Below are 21,311 nucleotides of genomic sequence, written 5' to 3' on the forward strand. Positions count from 1 at the left end.
AATTATAAATAAATATACCTGTTCTGGTAGGTTTAATAATTCTGGGCTTTGTTCCTCCATAGTTTTTCCTTTGAAATGTCTTTGTTTTTATTACATATTCATAAGTTGTTTGTGTACAAGAGGGGGCTTGCTTCAACTCATGAAGTCTTGCCTTTTAACTTGCCGAAGGCTTATATATTTATAGACTAAAAAGAAAATGCGTAAACTACTTTATACTATTCCTACTTTACACATATTCTATATACTGTTTCTATAAGAATTTGTCCTAAATTCTTATAACTTCTCAAAAAGTAAGGAAAACTTAAAGGCCTAAAAAGACAAAGACTTATTAAAAGCCTTGCCAAAAAGTCAAAAAAAGATAAAAGCTAATAATTCCTATACAATTATTTACGTAAAGAAAGCTATCTAATTTATTCACATGTCGCTTTCATAATTTAATATATTATCTTCTTCCATTATTGCTTCGTTGTTTATCTTTTTTTTCGTGCCTCTCCTGCTGTTCTAATTTTTTTCATTTGCTTCTATTGTAGTGTTACTTTTGGAATAATATTATGTCATCCGCTACAACATCTGCATTGATGATCATCATATCTCTGTCCAATTAATTTGCAAAATTGTTCCATAAGTTCGTCAGAAATAACTTCTTTCTTGATAGATCTTGTGAGAGGGTTATCTTCTGATTTTAATAATGTAATTGTCCATCTACAAATTTTATGTCTTTAAATATTGAATAAACCAATAAATGATATCTAGAATAATATTTCCAAACTGGATTATGGTTCAAATAGTTATGTACTAACTCTTGTATAAATTGTGCTCAAGCCTATAACTCGTTTGTTCTTGAAAAAGTCTGGTATCTCGGTTTTCTGTATTTTTTCTTGTTCAGATATTTATTCTGGTATAATGTAGTCTCTTTTCATACCAATTTTTACTACTGTAGCCACTAGTTTAATTTCATCAAATAGTATCTCAGCGGGGGCTGAATAAAATCTTACGTAAAATAGTTATCCTTTTGTAATTTTTATATGTGTCATAATTCCTTTATGTACTTCAGGAATCATGGTTAATTCTTTCTCATCTGTTGGATATACTGTTGATAATAATCCATAAGAATAACATATAGCGATTCAATTTGGGCTAGTTCTTGGGAGCGCAATAAGTTTATTATAATTTTGTAACTTTTGAGTTATATACCCTTGGTGTTTTTTGGATAGCTCAATATCTTGGACGAATTTGGTATTTAGTAAGGTTTGGATTGTATATAAATTTTAAATATATACACTGGTTAAATGGTTGTAAGCTTGTTTTTTCTGGTTAATTGCTTCTGAACAAGGGTATAACTGTGGGGGTACAAATAATTCATTCTTTTGGATATTTGGTGGTGCATAATGTTTTTCAAATATCTTATTTAGTTTGTAATTCTTTTTCTTTGGTAATTCAAATTTTGATAAATTTTTTGTAGTGGGTAATTCCTTAGTTGTACCTGATGTTCCTGCACATGTAACAACCGTTTCAATTTTAAGGTGTGTCCGAACGTCACCTTCTAGGTCTAGTTTTTTAAAGTGATCTTCCTGCACTACAGCTGTGCCTAAGGATTTTTCCTATTTTTTAGAGTGCTTAGATTGCACTTTTAATTCTGCGACTTCAGTAGTCAGTAGAGTAACTTGTTCTTTTAATAATTTCACTTGTTCAAATAATTGAACTAGTAAACCATTCTGAGTAACTTCAATGGTAACTTCTTCTGTTGTTAAATCAGTCTGAGTAGCCTTGTCGTGACAAGTTATCTGCAATGACATTTTTGTTAGTACTAGTTATTTCAATTGTAAATGTAAAATTTAATATGTTCAAGAGTAGTCTCCGTATTTCCTTTGTTGTAACTGAATTTTGTATTTTCTTTGTTAATCACCAACGTACCTGCGTATTATCTGTTCGTACTATAAACTGGTTATATACAATATATGGCTCAAATGCTAATAAACATTTATATAATGAGCATAATTATTTTTTATTTATTTTCCATTTTATCTCTGTTTCATTAAAGGTGCCTGAGTAGTATCTACAATGATGTTCGAATTTTTCTTCTTCATATCTATATTTAAGTACTCCTCCATAACTATATTCACTTGCGTCTGCTTCTACTATATATGTAAAAATTTTATTTTCGTCTGGAAATTGTAATTTTGGTAATTCTTTACAAAGTATTTTTATTTTCTGGACTTGTTTTTTATCTTCTTCGTTGTAATTATATTCTACATCCTTTTTAAATTTTTCCTGTAATGGCTTTAGGTTTTCTGCTAATTTTGGTATATATTCTCTTACTTGGTTTATTAATCCTAAAAATGATTGTGATTTCTTTTTTATATCTAATTCTTCTTTTGAATTTATTATTTTTTTTGTACTATATGTTGTTGTATTTTTACTCCACTCTTATCTATTTGTATTCCTAAAAATTCTATCTGATTTTTCATAATTTCAGCTTTCTTTTCACTTAATATTCCTGATTTTTCTATTATATATGTAAATTGTTCTAGTAATTTTAAATGTTCTTCTTTGATTTTTGTGTATAGTAGTATATCATCTATATATACTATAAAATTAGGTAATTGTTTAAAATAATTATCCATAAAATGTTGATATCTACCTGGTGTATTTTTATATCCGAATGGTAATACGTTCCATTCATAAAATCCTTGTGGTATCGTAAATGCAGTTAATTCCTTAGAATCTTCATCTAGCTTTAAATGGTAAAATTCTGATTTACAATCAAATTTACTAAAGTAATTATATCCTTGTATTTGTCTTATTTTTAATATCTTATTTGGTATTGGATAATTATATGTCATAGTTTTTGCATTTAGGTTTCTATAATCAATAACCATTCTACTTTTTCTTATTTTTTGTTCACTATGTTTATTTACTATAAATGCTAGACTATTGTGCTTACTATTACTTTTTTGTATGTATTGTTTTTCTAATAATTCATCTATATGCATTTTAAATTCTTTTAAATCACCAAAGTTATATGTTAATGGTTTTTGGGTTATTACGCTATTTTTATCTATTAGCTCAATTTTTACAGTAGTTTTATGTTTTTTTCATCCTTTTAATAGATCTTCACTGTATAGTTGTCTTAATTTTTGCTTTATTATTTCCACCTTATCTATTGAAAATATAGTTAGTTCTTCTTTATTTATTGAAAATATAACTAGTTCTGTTGTGTCTTCGGTATTTTTTATATTTTCTAATTTTTGTGTGATTTTTTCACTTCCTTTTATCCAATCAGTTTTCTTTCTTATTTTATTAATAACTTTTTTTGCTCTTACTTTTTGTTTACATGGTATTGTAAACTACCAGTGTGTTCTAGTTATTATATGTGGTTATAATTTATCTAAAAATGGCATTCCTAAAAGCATATCTTTTGATATTAGTTCATAATTATAGATTTGTTCTATTGTTAATATCTTATCTCATACTTGTATTTTTACATTTCTAGCCTTATAAATAATTATGTTTCCTTCGTTATTAAATCCTCTAACTACTATTGATGTTTTTAATTTATCCCATTTACTTTCTGGTAAACAATTATATCTACATAAATTGACTTTTGCTCATGTATCTATCATTGGTGTATAATATCTATTATAATATCCTTCTACTATTATTTTCATAAGTACATATATTTTCATATCATGTCAAAACTCTCTTTATTAATAATTTTTCTCTATTATAGGTTATGGTTATTTGTGTATGTTCTATATTGTAGGGTTTTACTTGTTCTAACCATTTTATTCCTAATATTATGTATGTTTTTTGCATATCTTCCTTTATTTCAAATTCTATTTTTATTTTTCTAACTCCTATTATTATTTTTTTTTTTGCTATATCTTTAATGTTTATTAGACTCCTTGGTAGATCTGGACACATATTACTATTGAATTTTATTTCTTCATTTTTTACTAGATATTTTGCTAGGTAATTTTCTTCCTGTCTTGTATTTATGAGTATTAAATATTCTTTTTCATTTATTGTTCCTGTTATGTAATATTGAGTTAAATTAACTGTTGAAGTTGTTCATAATTTGTTCTTTTTGATGAGCTTGATGATTCTAGTTTTTCATAAGCTATTCTTTTTGTTGTACTTATCCTATCATTTATTATTTCTATATCTTTTTCTATGTCTATATCTTTGTAACTATAATCATTGTTATCAATTGTTTTTACGAATTGTTCAAAAGGACTTTCTATGTGTACTTTATTAATTTTATTCTTTCCAGTTATTTTATGTTTTGTTGTTAATACATATAGATTTTTACATCTTGCTATAAATATTTTACTTCTTGTGATTAGTTCTATTCCTAATATTTTTCAATATAATACTAATGATTTATTTATATTTTTATCTGTTATTGGTACTGAATAATTTGCACTTATTCTAAATTTGAATTTTTAGTATATTAAATTTCCTTTTATGGCACTAATTATGCTTTTTTCTATAGGTTTTACTATCATATCATCTGCTAAATAAAGTTTTATTGGTGTATCTATTCCTTCTCTAAAACATGCTTTTATTAATATCTCTGCTCCTCCAAGGTGTACATATTTTATTGGGTCTTTACTTTTTATATCGTTTATTTCCTTATTAATTATTTTTTTGTTACTAGTGGTATACTAGCTTCACCTCTTGCATATTTACAATCTATTACATGCTCTTTTTGGCTTACTACATAGTATTCCTCTTTTCTTCTACTAAATATATTTTTTATTGATACCAATGTAGGTTTTCTTATTTCTGATGTACTAGGTATTATATTTTCATCGTCTTCTTTATCAAGAGTGTTTATTTTCGTGTTTGTATTTTCAAAGTTTTCTTTATTAATTACTTCTTGTTTTTCATTAATTTCTAATTTTTCTATACTTGATAAGATTTCTATATATGTTTCACTATCTTCCGGATCATAATTATATGTTTCTTCAGCATCTATTGTGTTTATTTCTATTTCATTAGTTTTTAATTTTTTATTTTCTTCTTCTAATTTTTCTTTAAATTGATTTATCTCAATTAACAATTTTTGTTCTTTATCCTTTTCTTCTTTTTCTTTCTGTCTTTTTTCATACAGATCTTTTAGCATTTGTAATTCTTTTTCTAATTCGGCAATTCTACTATTTTTAGTTTCCTCTATTTTTTGTATTTCTTCTGTAGTCTGTTGTTTTATTTTATCTGTTTCTTTTTTCCTATCTATTTCTTCATTTTCTTTTGCTATTCTTACCGTAGCTGTTAATTTATCTTCTAATTTTAATTCTTCTTTTTCTACCATTAAATATAAATGTTCACCTATTTTCTTATATTTTCTTCCTAAATTGAAAAATACTATCCTTATTTCTAATCCTTCATGATTTTCATATGTTTTTTCATCTATTATAAATTCTTCTTTGTTCATTTTATCTACTTGATAGTATATAGATCATGTTGATATATGTATTCTAGACTATCTATTTGTTATTCTAAATATGATATTTCTTCTTTTTGTGCTTTTATTGATTTTTGACATACTCCTACAATCATGTTATAATGTAGTATTTCTTTTCTTATTTTTAATTCTCTCCGTTTTTTAGATATTATTTATTTTAGTTCTTTATATTTTTGAAATTTTGTTATGTTATTCATCCGTACAATATTTATAATATTTTGGTGGATACCGAAATCTGATTTTATCATAATTAGGTGGTATGTATCTCATTCTTCTAGATTTTAAATGGATTATTAATTTTGCCTCATTGCTAGAAATTAAGGTAATTAAGTAAGCTAATCTGTGGGGATTTTCTTTTGTTTTATTTAACTTCGTATATTCTAGGTAGTAACTAGTTAAAGTTTCTTTAATTTTTCTAAAAGCTTCTATATTTTTAAATGGTCTTCTCATTTTTAAAAAATAAATAACTACGTAAATAATAATAGCTCATAATTAATAAATACGACTAAATTAACTTTTCTAACATTTCTCATAATTAACACATATCTACTTGTACGTTTTTTAAATAACATGGCTCTAATACCAATTGTAGGGGGTACGGATAACTTGGGTAATTTGCGTGGATAACTAATAGATAACAAGTACTTTTTATTCTTTTAACCAAAATTTACTAACGTGAAGTAAAAAAATAATAAATGACAATCTATGGCGGAAAATGAGAGATTTAATACTTTTTTCTTGCCATTCTAATTTTCTGCATATGTCATATAATGGTTATTATGATTTTAATAAATTATTAAAAAGTGGTCAATACAGTGGCATATCAAACATAACGTAACGATCCATATTTACGATACAATAATATTCAAGGAAAATCAATATCATCAATAAAGAAAAAGCAAAAAATTATCACTAATCGATTCAGAAATAATTCATCTATAAATTTTTTTAAAAGAACTAAATTTAATAAAATAATTAATTCAAGTGAAAATAATTAAGAATTTTCATCAACAAATTTAAGAATATATAAAATATATTTATATCCATCAATCATATTTATCAAAATATATTTTCTCTATTCAATTGATTATGGTTAGATAAACCTATTTAGCTCGTGCTTGTGATATTTTTATTCAAATTTTAGAAGAATATAATTAGTTTGTTGTTAGTTATTTTTTCAATTGAAGACATATAAATTATTTTCTCAACATTTGGTTGTATGTTAGTAGGTAAATTAGCAGTTGAGTGATTTTGATAATTTTTAAAAGTTGAGGGCATAAAGTCATATTTAAAAGATTTTTCAAAAGTCTAAAAAAAATTTCAAAAAGACATGTCCAAACACAACTCCACCTCCAACTTCGAAAAAAAAATAAAATTTCATGGCCAAACGACTACTTAACTTCTGATGAACTGTATCATATTTGACTTTCCACGTGTCTTCAGTTAATTTGACCACGTGCTTTGCCCATTTTTACGATATACAATAACTAAATTTTATCTTTTTTCTCAATAAACTTTGTTCACAATACTAGTTGAATAAGGCCTGTGCTAAGACCGAATCCAAACTCATGATACAAAAATAGGAAATTTAACTTTTTAAAAATATAACTTACGTAACATTTTTATTATTGCATAATTAATTTAATCTTGTGATACATTAATTAGTTTTGTTTGGTAAATGTTCGTAATGATTTAATTTTTTTAGTCGGAATTCGATAACTTTTAAAGAACTTTATTTATGAGAATGAATTAAGAAGGAGAATTAGATAAAGGATATAGAACTCAAGTTTAAACAAACAAATGGTGTGTTCACTATTTTTTTTCATAGTTGATAGGTTAAAATTTTTGAAAAAACATATTCTTTAGGAAAAAAAGTTTTTCAAAAATTTAGGGAAATAACATTGAAAAGTGGAAAAATTACATTCTACAGGTGAAATTTCACATTCATTGTTCCTCCTCGCTCTTCAATACACCTTGTTTTAACTCTACCCCTGTAGCTCCCATTCTATCACCCCATTGTTTTAACTCTACCCCTGTAGCTCCCATTCTATCACCCCATACTCCCCACCTCTTATATTAATCTAAATTATATACAAATGATTTTTGAGTAGTATTTTTTACTTGCATACCAAACACAAGAAAATAAATAAAATATATTTTTGAAAAAATATTTTTAAAATAATATTTTTTCATTAAAATAAACATGTTTACACCAAACACATCCAAAAAGAGAATCTGAAATATTATATGTAAGATATTGTAACTAATTGAAAATTAAATTGTAACTTTAAAATTGCACAAATTTTATTAAAATATACGATAACACATAATGTACTATATCAATTTTATTTTGTATTACATTAGTTGATTTGATACTCCCTTTAAAAAACTACTAATTATATTTTGAAAGAATATGATTGACAACTATTATGTTATATAGTTATTTAATGATAAAGGTAATATTGAAAGAAAAATAATAAATCTCTCCTGATTTGCTTAAATAATAAGTAAAAGGGAAAATTTATTTTCAGTATAAATATAGAGAAAAATAAAAAAGAAAGAAAAAAATACACTCTCTATCAATTCCATTTTACTTGCATCCTTGAGTTGACAATTCACAAAGGAAATTATATTTTAGGAATAAAATATATAAAATTATTTATTAATTATATTTTAAGAATTTGAGTTTGGCTACTAATTATACTTTATGTAGCTACTGAATAAATAAGAATAATATAGAAAAAAATTTAATCTTACGTGATTTGCTAAAAATTAATTAATTTTTAATATAAGAAATAAGTATACAAAAATAAGTAATTTAATAAGGAACAAAAAGAGATTTATGAAAAATTACTGTCATGTATAATCTAATTCCAACGGTTCAAATAAAAATATTACAAAATAGTATATAAGGACAAAACTAATAAATATATGTAAAAAGCAATATGCATGTGTAACTATTTTATTCTACCATAAAACTTGTGAGGACTATCAAATTTCAAGATTCTCTCTTATATATAGTTATAATATAATATAATATAATATAATACTCCCTCCATCTTAAAATTAGTGATGTTTTTAGTTTTTTGGCACACCCTTTAGAAAATTATTCATTTCAAGAAAGAGGAATGTATTTTTACCAACTTACTTTTAATAAATACCTGTAAAGGAGTGCAGTTCTTTAGTAACTTCTTGATTGCGTAAAATAATTTTTTATTTAATTAATTATAAAATTGAAAGAATATTATTAATGTCTTCTTGATTATGTGAAATATCACTTATTATTAAATAACATAAAAAGATAAAAATAACACTTATTTTGAAAATGAAAGAATAATAAAATTCTTAATGAAATTATTGATCTAAGCAGGGGCGAATCTTTAAGGCCCGTGAGAACATCGCCACCCGCAACTTCAATGAAAACTACACACACATAAAACACATGTAACCCATTGGGCCAAAGTGGTACCTGATGCCAGTGGCAAATTGTCATTTATTCGACCCAAGGAGCGCGGGTTCACACCCTGCTAACTATTTAAGTTTTGCTACATAAATTCAGTTGTGCTCTTTTCATTTTTTTTTACTGTCAACTTGTTAAGTTTGCTACATAAATTCAGTTATGTTCTTTTTATTTGTTTTTAGTATGTAGTTTTTGACTTATATTAATTCATTTATTTTTGAATAATTTAATTTATTAGTCTTTGACTTTTCTTTTATTTCTTATTAATTAATTAGTATTTATTTAATATAAAATTAAAAGATGAATAAGTTTTATTTTTTCTCTCATCAAATTAAAAAAGAACTCTCTAGATACAAATAATTGTACACAAAATGGAGGTAAAATATTGTGAAAAGTCACAATTTTTTTCTTTTTAAAGAGAGATAAATAAGTAAAAAGCAGTCAAAATTTTTATTAAGGGGGTTTAAATTGAAAGAAATAAATACATGAACTAGTTGAAGGGAGTTCAATATATATAATATATATGCATAAAAGTAATTTTAATCATATATAAATAATATAGGTTTTTGCCGAAAGAAAACCCTTGAACATAAGCTGGTTCGCGTTCAGGATTTGAAATCTTCAATTAATTGAATTGATGAATCTACTTCACACCCGAAAACACTGAATCTGCCTCTTGATCTAAGCTACAAATATGCATATTTTTCTTGAGAATCCTTAATCCACCTAAAGTGTGTATTTAAAATGAGATATCCAACATTCGTTCAACCTACCAAATAAAAAGTTAAATTAAAAAGTCATGCATGCACGGTAATAATACGTCTCTCTAGTAGCTTGCAGTTTCGTTTCGCCGACCAATTTTTATATTATTAGTGTATTTTAATCTGTTTTAGCAAAAATTTGTCACTTTTATTGACAAAGTCATGTATATCTTTTAGATGTAAAGGTCTACGTACACAACCCTCTTTTCAGGCTCAACTTGTGGAACTACACTAAATATTTGTTGTTGTTACCCACCAATCAAGGAACTAATTGAAAATGCATGCAGGATAGGCACATGTCTCATGTTACTTTCAATTTCACGGATTTTTCCACAGTATTAAAGAATCAATTTCCCAAGTTGCAATTCAAGAATAGAAAGAAGAATCTAAAAAGAAGATTTTTCCATTGTCCAAACACATTTGTTTAAGTTTTAAGTAATGTGTCATTTTTCTTTGATTTTGGAGATTTCGCTACAAGAGTACGCATGACATCTCGATTGTAACTGTTTATAAGCTACAATGTCATTTTCACTCGAAATTTTTGTTCCTTTTGTTGGGGAACAAAATATCTAACACCTTTTCCTCTTATATGGTTTTCAGTTCAACAGCTTGCCGTTTAAATATTTCAAATTATAGCATAATTTTGCCATCCATTTTAAGTTCAAGAAAAGTGCTTTAAATTGAAAAGATTTAAGTAAAATTTATTTTTTGGATTATCTATTTTAAATGATTTTTTTATACTGTGCCAATTTTTTAAATATAAAATTGAATAAAAATATTTAGTTTTTCAACAACACATTTACTGTATTCTCTGTTTTTAAAACTATTGTACTGAACCTCGACTAAAATCTAGGATGGTTAAAGTTAAAATCAGTGAAAAAGTGAATTAAAGTATAAGTGAAACTGATTTCGTTTTATCATATGATTCTTAGAGTTAATAAGAAAAGGTCCATGATATCATATTGAAAAAAAGCATAAATAGCCTTAGCGACCCTTGCACTTGACTTCATTTATCAATTGAACCCTTCTATTTATTACTTTACCAACTAAATTTTTAAACCTTTTTCTCATTCAACAAATGTACGTGTAATACAAACGAATACACATTGTATTCCACATCATTTTTATCATCACGTAAGAAATTAACCTTTTTTTAATCAATTACCCCTCCTCCTCCTCCTCCTCCTCTTTCTAATGAACTCTCCCCCTTCGTTCCTTCCTCCTTCTTTCTTCTTTATCAGGTCCTTTCTGCCCCACTCCCTTCTTCCCTCATTCTCCTCCCACCCATTTATCTCTTCTTTATTAGAATCCTCCCCCCCACACCCCCACCCTCCTTTCACTCTTCTTCTCCTTCTTCAAATCCTTTCTCCCTTTTTCATTTATCTTCTTTAAGTTCCTTTTTCAACTAATTTTCCTCAACTATTTTCTGCATCCCATTATAAAAATAAATTCGATAAAATTTTTTTCCCCTAAGTCAATATTTCAGAGATTTACATCTATTTCTTAAAGATTTGAAATTTAAAATTTTTGTATTTGAATATGAAGTAAATTTAATAGGGTTTTTTTTGTAAGTTATGGTGGGGGTAAAGAAACTAGGCTAAGTTGGGAGAAAAGAAAAGAGTTTTAAATTTTATTTATTTATTTTAATTATTTTTAGTCAAAAATTTTGTATGCACGTGAGTATAATGTGTGAAATCAGGCATTCATTCCAACTAAACCATCAAGTTCCCACATATACTTGAGATATTGTGTTTTATTGAATCTAAGCGTTTAGTTGAGAAAGGGGTGAGAAAGAGGATTTAGATGACAAATGGAGACCAGTACAAGGGTCTCCCCAGGCTATTCTGCTAGTTTAAAAATAATAACTCATACCTAATGTATTTGGAAGTATAAGAAAAAGAAAAAGCTACATGTCATTTTGTTTCTATTTTCTTAAAATGGTACACTACTTATTTTTCATTAATAAAGCACAGGTAAATAATATATTACAAGATTGACTTTAAAGCATACACAGTAAAAAAATGTAACAATGTGATATGTAACATTTTTTTATGTTTTGATCATTTTGTCCTTTTCCATGGTTGCATATTGATTTTAATATGTGAGAATGGTTGGTACGCTTTGCGAGGTTTTTGGGAGTGATTCGGGAGAGTTTGAGACTATTTGAGGTTTTAAAAACTATTAGTTTGACTTTGAGTAACATTTAAATTCGAACACCGTATGATAATTTGGATAGTTTTATTAGATCTGAAATATTTATTTTGGGTTAGTAACACGAGTTGTTCAGGCTCAGAGCCTTTATTTTGTATTTCAATCCTTCTTTAAAAATTTAAAAAAATGCCTCAATGGGATTTCGGAGGCTATTTTTTTTTTTTTATAAACGACTTATTTTTAAAAATTTAATATTATCATTGAGTCTGAAACATTGAAAATAGCCTAATAGCATATATATTTTTTTTATGAGGTCCCAAACAAATCTCGAGGGTCCGTTCAGACAATTTGGAAGCTTGCATTTTCCGCTAAATTGGTATATCTGGTGCAAGGTGAAAGCCCTCTTCACAAGGCAAAAGCTTGGATAAGATCTAAAATAGTATTCTCATTAATTTTCGTTGATTCTATCTTCAAAATAGCTTTAAAACCTTGATTCCAAATTAGATTTTTTAGGCCTTGCTAGTAAAACTATAAAATGATTTTCTTTGATTTGAGCCCTATTTTTATCTCATTTTCAAGTGAATTTAAACTGTAGACTGCTATAATCTTGGAGAACATATTACTAAAATAAAATTCTGATTTTATCACTTTTGTTTTCAAATTTATTTTTTGTAATACCCCGTACTTCTACCTAGGTTAAAATCATCCCTGAAATGATAAAGACTAATTTCAAAGATGAATCCACTTTTATACAAGTGGTATTTTCAAGATTTTCACTTTTTATCATGTGGGAAATTGAATAAGCTTTCCATCGATACCAAATTCACCCAAATTCGGCACCCGGGCGAAGAGTTAGAGCCATTTTAGTAAGATAGTGTGCCACCTGAGCCATCAACGCGTCGCGAAGCCAGCCAAAATGGCAATCGTCAAAATTTAGTGAGCCTCTGCGATTATGGTGTGTTGCTCCCGGCTCAAATTCAGAATTTGTCCCATTTGCAGTGTCTCAGTGCGATGTCTCCGCGTTGCGCCAAACTTCCAGGTCACAAACAAAGTGGCAACGTGATAGCCCCGCGTCGTGCCACCATGCAAATTCTCAATTGTCCAGTTCTAGTGACTTGGCGTGATAGTGGCACATAGCACCAAGGATAAAAATTGGAAAATTTTTACAGAATTAAAATATGCATCCAAGGGTTAAAAGGGTCAATTTTCTACCCCTATTTAAACCTAATAACACGCAATTCAACCATTTTTCATCCAAAACATAGTGTTTCTCTCAAGTTTCTCTCAAGAACAAGCTAGGGTTTTCAATTGGGGATTCAAATCCAAGACTCAAATTCAAGAATCTCTCCATTAATCTTTGTAGAATCAAGAACTAAGATATGCACAGTGCGATTCATGGACTCCTTTCGTCCATGAAGCTCAAGAACCCTATTTTAAAATATATGTCATGATGTTCTTATTTTGAATTGATTATGATCATGTTGTTACTATTGTATGATTGCCAAGATTATATCTTTATCATGTTTTCATGAAACTATGTTAGTATAGGGTTAAAATTCATGCAATTGAGTTAAATTGTGGAACCATGTGGTATTAAATTGATGATCATACCTATGCTCTATTTGTGCATGCAAGGTGTTTGATAATATGCCCCAATGAATAAATAATGATCAAGTACCTAGTTTCCATGTGTCAAGATTATGTCATGTCTCTTAGTTACGCTATACCTAATTGATTAAGATGATTCACATGCTAAACCTATGCATTATGATTGCTTGATGGGATGTTCATAAGAATTGAAGCATGAAATTATGCCATGTTTATACGTATTACTATCCATGTACAACGTTATGATAATTATGTACTTCATGAAATTCCCAACTATGAAATTGTGAATTGTTGATATTGTTCATGTGATCAAAAGCGTCAAGCCTTGTCAGTTTTATTCTATTGAGTTTTGGGGGTACTTGTACCCGATAATTTAGCTGTGTGCCTAAAGTCATGTCATGTTTTCACGATACTCTCAGTCAAGCCATGATCCTTAGAATTCAGTCAGTCTTATGACTTAGAAAAACTCAGTAAATTCAGTATCTGTCTAGTCCTACTCAGTAATCTCAGTGACCTCAATAGTCTCAGTAACATCAGTACTCAGTAATCTCGGTAACCTCAGTATTCCCTGAAATCTCAATAACTTTAGTACTCTTCGTCAGTCCTCAGTAGCATTCCGTCAGTCAACAAAACTCATTGAACCCAGTTTAGCTCCGCTAAATGATACCATTAGTATCAGTTCAATTCAGTTAATTCAGTCCAGTTTAGTTTAGTAATTCATGATCAATGTCTATTCAGATAGGAGTAGGAATTAGCACTAAGTGAACCCAAGGATGGGAATACACACTTTCAGATGAGGGTGTGATTCTTAGAAGTCATCCTTCCATTCCAAAACTATGTAGCCAACATAGGTTGAGACATCAACACTGTTAGAAGAGGGTTGATGAGGTGCATAAGCACTATCAGATGAGGGCCCCACCATTCTCTTTTGCAGACACTTTCAGATGAAGGTCACTCACAGCTTGTCCTTACCAGAGGAGCGGTATTGATACCCTTCCAATTGGGTTTACAGATTGGACCCCAACAAAGCCATAATGTCATATTAGGGAAATGTCGGTTAGATAACTACTTCCCATAGTTTCAGTTATAGAATCAGGACTATCAAATACAGTCATTCAGTCTCAGTAATAGAACTCAGATAGTTCTTCATATTTTAGGACTGTCAGATACAGTTAACTCAGAATAGTACAAAACTCAGCTAGTTTCATCAGAACCTAGACTGTCAGATACAGTCGCTCAGTATCAGTTATTTCAATTATACAGTTATCAGTATCCCATGTTATCAGTATTTAGATTCAGGACTATCAGATATAGTCAATCAAACTAGTTTTTCATAATCAAAACTGTTAGAAACAGTCATCCCTTTATCAGTAATATGACATCAGTTCCTCAGTACTCTATAGACTCAGTTATTCAATATCCCAGTATTAGCACTCAGATATCAGTAAATCCACATTATCATAATTCACGAGTCAGCGTTATCACAATCTTATTTATAGTTACGTATTCATGCATCTATTCTCACGTTTATTTCATACAGTCAGTTAGTATTGTTTATGCATATGAACCATTATATTCAGCCTACCTTACTTGTATACCAGTACATTTAACGTACTGACGCATTTGCGCTATGGTATTTTATACCATAGGTTTAGAAGTACGAGCTCCCAAGCATTCTTAGTAGATCAGATATTTAGCAGGCAGACTAGCAGTGAGTCCTCATCATTTAAGAATAGCATGATTATTTTATTACTTTATTATTTCAATAGTTCGGAGTTAGTTGGGGACATGTCCCATTAACTCCACAGTTTTCAGATAGTTTAGAGGCTTTCATACTTCAGCATATTTCAGATTATTTATCTCAATTTTGGGTATTATCATACCCCATTACAAACATTATATTATATTCAGTATTATTTCAGCTTTGACCCTTATGGGCTTACAACTTATATTCCGCATATTTATAATGTATTATTCAGTGCTCAGTTACAGATATTAGTCATGGGTTAGCTTGTGGTCCTTCGGGGTCATGAGCACTGTGTGGCATTCTGAGTACCAGATTTGGGGCGTTACATTTTTCAAACTAATTTTGGATCCGTTTAAAAAATACCTAACATATGTATCATTAGCTTTCTTTTGAGACTTAGATAATATTTTTGATAGTTTTAGCTCGTACGAGACCATTTAAGAGAGATAGGGTTCCGTATTGAAGGATTCTAGGATTGAATTTTGACACTTAGGGTAGGTTATAGTTAACCTCCTTCCAACTGGGTGGGTAGTTAATAAACTTGTAAAGGATGCAGAGTTGGGAATCATATATAGAGATAAGTATATTTTATCATATTGTCAGTGTGGGGATTGATGTGTACTTTATTATTAATTCAAGAGGTAGTAAATATTGAGATATCCATGTGGGGACTTTATTGATGATTCAGGCGTACTTATGAAATATTTGTCGTTATTATTATTATGTTACCCAAGTGGAGGCTTGATTAGATATTATAGGCCTTATTTGGGCATTTAATTGCCTTTTCACATAAGTGATGCCCGAATGAGGGATTTTAAATAATACTCCTAATGTCATATATGACTATTCATACCAATGATACCCTATCATGTCTTACATCATGATTCATTATCATATGGAGTAAATTCTAAGCTCATTCATACCTGTACTTGAATTGATGTTAATCTTCATACTTATTGATTATGGGTATTATATCCTCATTTCATCTATACATGATCATTGAAAGAAGTAGACAATGAGAAAGAATTTTGTCGCGACCATTATTGAAAGAAAGAAATAGAAGAAAGAAGGACAACCGAGTCTTGACGAATATTCTAATACCCGATTTATGAGGGAATCAAGTGATCGGTATCTTACAGGATCAGAAGGAGGTGGACTATACCGAGTTGGAGAGTCGAGTGAGGTTCCATCGAGGTTCCGGTCCGTGGCTCTGTCATTATATCAAAGAATGAAAATTACAATTTAAAACATAAATGAAATTACAAAATCCTATCTATGCAGCTTTCCTTGACACTTGATTCGAGTTTTACCAACTTATTCTTCAGGCGGGCTCCTGAATTACAATTTCCTCAACTTATTGTTTGGCTTTCAATTGCTTCACCTTATTACTTGACTTTCAATTGTTTCACCCTGTTCTCCAGGCGGGCTCCTGACTTGCTGTTTTTGACTTTCAATTTCTTCGCCTTATTGCTTGACTTTCAACTTTTTCATCCTATTTCTCTGACGGGTTCCTGACTTGTAATTTCATTACCCTATTCTTAAGGCGGGCTCCTAAAACCAGAATTAAAACTAGAATGAAAATTATCCCAAAAAAAGATTATAGTAAAGCAGTATTTCATTTTTGAAAGTGTGGTCCCATTTTCCAGAAGGGTCCTGAACAGAAGGTAAAGTCCCATTTTTTAGGAGGGTCCTGAACATGAAAGAAAAGTCCCATTTTTCAGGAGGATCCTGAACAGAAAGTAAAGTCTCATCTTTCAAGAGGGTCATGAACATGAAAGTAAAGTCCCATTTTTTGTCCTGAACAGAAAGTAAAATCCCATTTTTTAGGAGGGTCCTGAATAGAAAATAAAATCCCATTTTTCAGGAGGGTCCGGAACAGAAAGTAAAATCCCATTTTTCAGGAGGGTCCCGAACAGAAAGTAAAATCACATTTTTCAGGAGGGTCCCAAACAGAAAATAAAATCCCATTTTTAGGAGGGTCCTGAACAGAAAGTAAAATCCCATTTTTCAGGAGGGTCCTAAATAGTAACTAAAATCTCATTTTTCAGGAGGGTCCTGAACAGAAAGTAAAATCTCATTTTTCAGGAGGGTCCTGAACAGAAAGTAAAATTCCATTTTTAGGAGGTTCTTGAACAAAAACTAAAATCCTATTTTTCAGGAGAGTCCTAAACAGAAAGTAAAATCCCATTTTCAGGAGAGTCCTAAAGAGAAACCAAAATCCCATTTTTCAGGAGGGTCCTGAACAGAAAGTAAAATCCCATTTTTAGGAGGTTCCTGAACAGAAACTGAAATCTCATTTTTCAGGAGGGTCCTGAACAGAAAGTAAAATCCTATTTTTCAGGAGAGGCCTAAACAGAAAGTAAAGTCCCATTTTTCTGGAAGGTCCTGAACAGAAAGTAAAGTCTCATTTTTCAGGAGGGTCCTAAACAGAAAGTAAAATCTCATTTTTCAGGAGGGTCCTGAACAGAAAATAAAATCCCATTTTTCAGGAGGGGCCTGAATAGAAAGTAAATTCCTATTTTTCAGGAGGTCCTGAACAGAAAGTAAATCTTATTTTTCAGGAGGGTCCTGAACAGAAAGTAAAGTCTCATTTTTCAGGAGGGTCCTAAACAGAAAGTAAAATCCCATTGTTCAGGAGGGTTCTGAATAGAAAATAAAATTCCATTTTTCAGGAGGGTCTTGAACCGAAAGTAAAATCCCATTTTTTAAGAGGGTCCTGAACAAAAAATAAAATCCCATTTTTCAGAAGGGTTCTAAACAAAAAATAAAATTCCATTTTTCAGGAGGGTCCTGAATAGAAAATAAAATCTCATTTTTCAGGAGGGTCCTGAACAGAAAATAAAATCCTAATTTTCAGGAGGGTCCTGAACATAAAGTAAATCCCATTTTTCAGGAGGGTCCTGATCATGAAAGTAAAGTCCTATTTTTCAGGAGGATCTTGAACATAAAGTAAAATCCCATTTTTCAGGAAGGTCCTCAACAGAAAGTAAAATCCCATTTTTCAGGAGGGTCCTGAACATAAAGTAAAATCCCATTTTTCAGGAGACCCTAAACAGAAAGTTAAATCCCATTTTTCAGGAGGGTCCTAAACAAAAAATAAAATCTCATTTTTCAAGAGGGTCTTGAACAAAAGGTAAAGTCCCATTTTCCAGGAGGGTCCTGAACGGAAAGTAAAATCCCATTTTCAGGAGGGTCCTGAAACAAAGTAAAATCCCATTTTTCAGGAGGGTCCTGAACAGAAAGTAAAATCCTATTTTTTAGGAGGATCTTGAATAAAAGTAAAATCTCATTTTTCAGAAGGGTCCTGAACAAAAGTGAAATCTTATTTTTTGGGACCCTCCTGAACAAAAGTAATGTCTAATTTTTTAGGAGGGTCCTAAACAAAAGTAAAATCCCATTTTTCAGGAGGGTCCTGAACATAAAGTAAATCCCATTTTTCAGGAGGGTCCTGAACAAAAAATAACATTCCATTTTTCAGGAGGGTCCTGAACAGAAACTAAAATCCCATTTTTCAGGAGGTTCCTGAACATAAAGTAAAATCCTATCTTTTAGGAGGGTCCTGAACAGAAAGTAAAATCCCATTTTTCAGGAGGGTCCTAAACAATGCCATTTTTCAGAAGGGTCCTGAACATAAAGTAAATCCCATTTTTAAGGAGGGTCCTGAACAGAAAGTAAAATTTCTTTTTCCAGGAGGGTCCTGAACGTAAAGTAAAATCTGATTTTCTAGGAGGGTCTTGAATCGAAAGTAAAATTCTATTTTTCAGAAGGGTCCTTTACAAAAGTAAAATCCCAGACTTTTCTATCAACAAAACTTTCTGTATGCCTTGTTATGACTTGCAATCTTGTTTCTTTCATGAAAGGAAAGATAGAAGGGTTTAAACAAATACAACAGAGAAACAAAACAAGATAGATCCCGAACTATAACCCCAAAATAATTCAGAAAACAAAAAAGAAAACAAAACAAGATACCAGATCTCTTCCTAGTAGGGAGAGGGATGACTTCTCAATTGCTCAGCCTGACATCTTAGCCACTGGTTTGCATATCATCATGACTAGAGTTTTCCTCACTGTCAATGTTTTGCACCATGATTGATTTATCTTGAATCATCTTTTCAATTTCTCTTTTCAAAGCATGAAAATCTTTAATACTGTGATCCTGAACATCAGAATGATTAGGATCAAAACTTTTTGAATGTGGGTCAGGAGTATACCTAAGAAGAGGAGTGATCATGCCCCACTGTACCAATCTCTGGAATAAACTTGCATACAACTCTCTAATTGGTGTGAAGCTATCCCTCGACTTCTGCCTTATTTCATTGTTTGTCTTGGACTGAAAATCTGGACTAGAGGGGCTTTGGTATATTTATGGAGTTTGAGGATGACTTTGAAGAGTTGGTACACACCATTGTAGGTAAGGAGGGAGTTGAATATATGGTTGTGCTAAATATACTAGATATGGAGGTGGGGAAATGGAGTATAATGGATTTTAAGAGGGATTATAGAGAGTTTGGGTATGAACTTGGGCTTGAGACAGACGGCAACGACGACATCGTCTTCTTGGATGTGCCCGTTCTCCAACTACAATAGCAGTTGTATCTTTCTTACTCTTTTTTCCTCCAGTTTCCTTGAATTGATTGCAATATTGTCCCAAATGTTTCACGGATTCCTCGTGTCTATCTTGCTCCTCAAATTTTGACATCTCAAGGATTGGAGGGGGGTTAACACTTGAAGACATGCCCCAGTCTTTGTATGTAACATCTTCTTTACCCATAAGTCGTAGGGAACTTTTTGTAGCATTTTCTGCACTCTTCATCTTTCTAACAATTTTGTCTGACTCTTCTGGCATACTAGGCTTCTTGTTAAGAAATTTTGGTAGTCCAGTTAACTTAAAAGTAGTCTCAGGAGTATAAAAATGATCACCACGAATATTGAACATGGGTTAACTAGAAAATTGGGGAAGCACAACCGTTGGGCGGCTAGCTAATGTGGATGTCTCAATAGAGGATTGTGCAAAAAAATCACAGATAACATGTGGTGTTGTGAATGTGGTAGGCTTACGCCGAGGGGCTAGAGAAATAGTGGTGGAAGTATTGAGATTATTTTGGCTTGGGATGAATTCTGAGGCATGTTGTCGTGCATCAACAACATTAGTACATGGATCTTGCAATTGTGATGGAAAACTCAGGGTATCACTGGCCCAAGCTTGATGCATTTCTGTCATTTGTTGTCTTAGCCTCCAAATCTCTTGCTTCAAACTCTCATTTTCATGACTCTTTGTTTGATCCATGATGTCACTCTCTATATCTTTATTGGACACAACTAACCCTTTGAATTTGGTGTGATATGGAGGACCAGCCAGAATGCCACAAACCAACCACCTTAAACTCAATCAACAAAAACAACAAATGTGTTAGAGTTCAACACTTTTCTAAAACTCTTTCTCCTTATTTTTTTTTGAAAAGATCACTGAATCCAATAAGGGCACCTACGTATCTCACATCCTGAAAAAGGAGAATCAGGTGTGCGTAGTTCGTGAAGTCTTGCCAAAATGGCCAATTAAACTCTATTTTTTTTTCTTGGAATTTTAAGAAGAAAAGAAAACAACTAATTGTCAAAAGAATGGATGAAAATCTTTTTGAGTTTTCCAGCTTTGAAAATCTCTATACAAAATGAAACCTATGATTTTCAAAGAAAAAATCTTTTTTTTTGGATCTTCGAATTTGAATTTCATGCAAAAATTAAACTTTAAATTATTAAAGAAAAAATCTTTTTATAGTTTTCCTTTAAAGATGCATATGACACCTACTCTAAATAAAGAAACATATTTTTTGGATTTTTAAAATAAGATCCCCAAACCAACAATAGGTTGTCTACGTATCTCACTCCCGAAAAAGGAGAATTAGGGCTGCGTAGTTCGTCCGGATTGGACAATTAACGATTAAAGGATCGATTGAACCCTAACTTGAGAGACGTGACTACAACGATGAAAATAAAATCTTTTTGGGGATTTTAAATTTGACACTCCACATAAGACTGACACCAACAACTATGAAAGAAAAATTTTTTTTGGTATTTTCATGAAATGTACAAAACTCCTACAATTTTTGCATTTTTATT

Source organism: Capsicum annuum, chromosome 11 (assembly GCF_002878395.1).
Source record: "Capsicum annuum cultivar UCD-10X-F1 chromosome 11, UCD10Xv1.1, whole genome shotgun sequence".
Taxonomy (NCBI): Eukaryota; Viridiplantae; Streptophyta; class Magnoliopsida; order Solanales; family Solanaceae; genus Capsicum; species Capsicum annuum.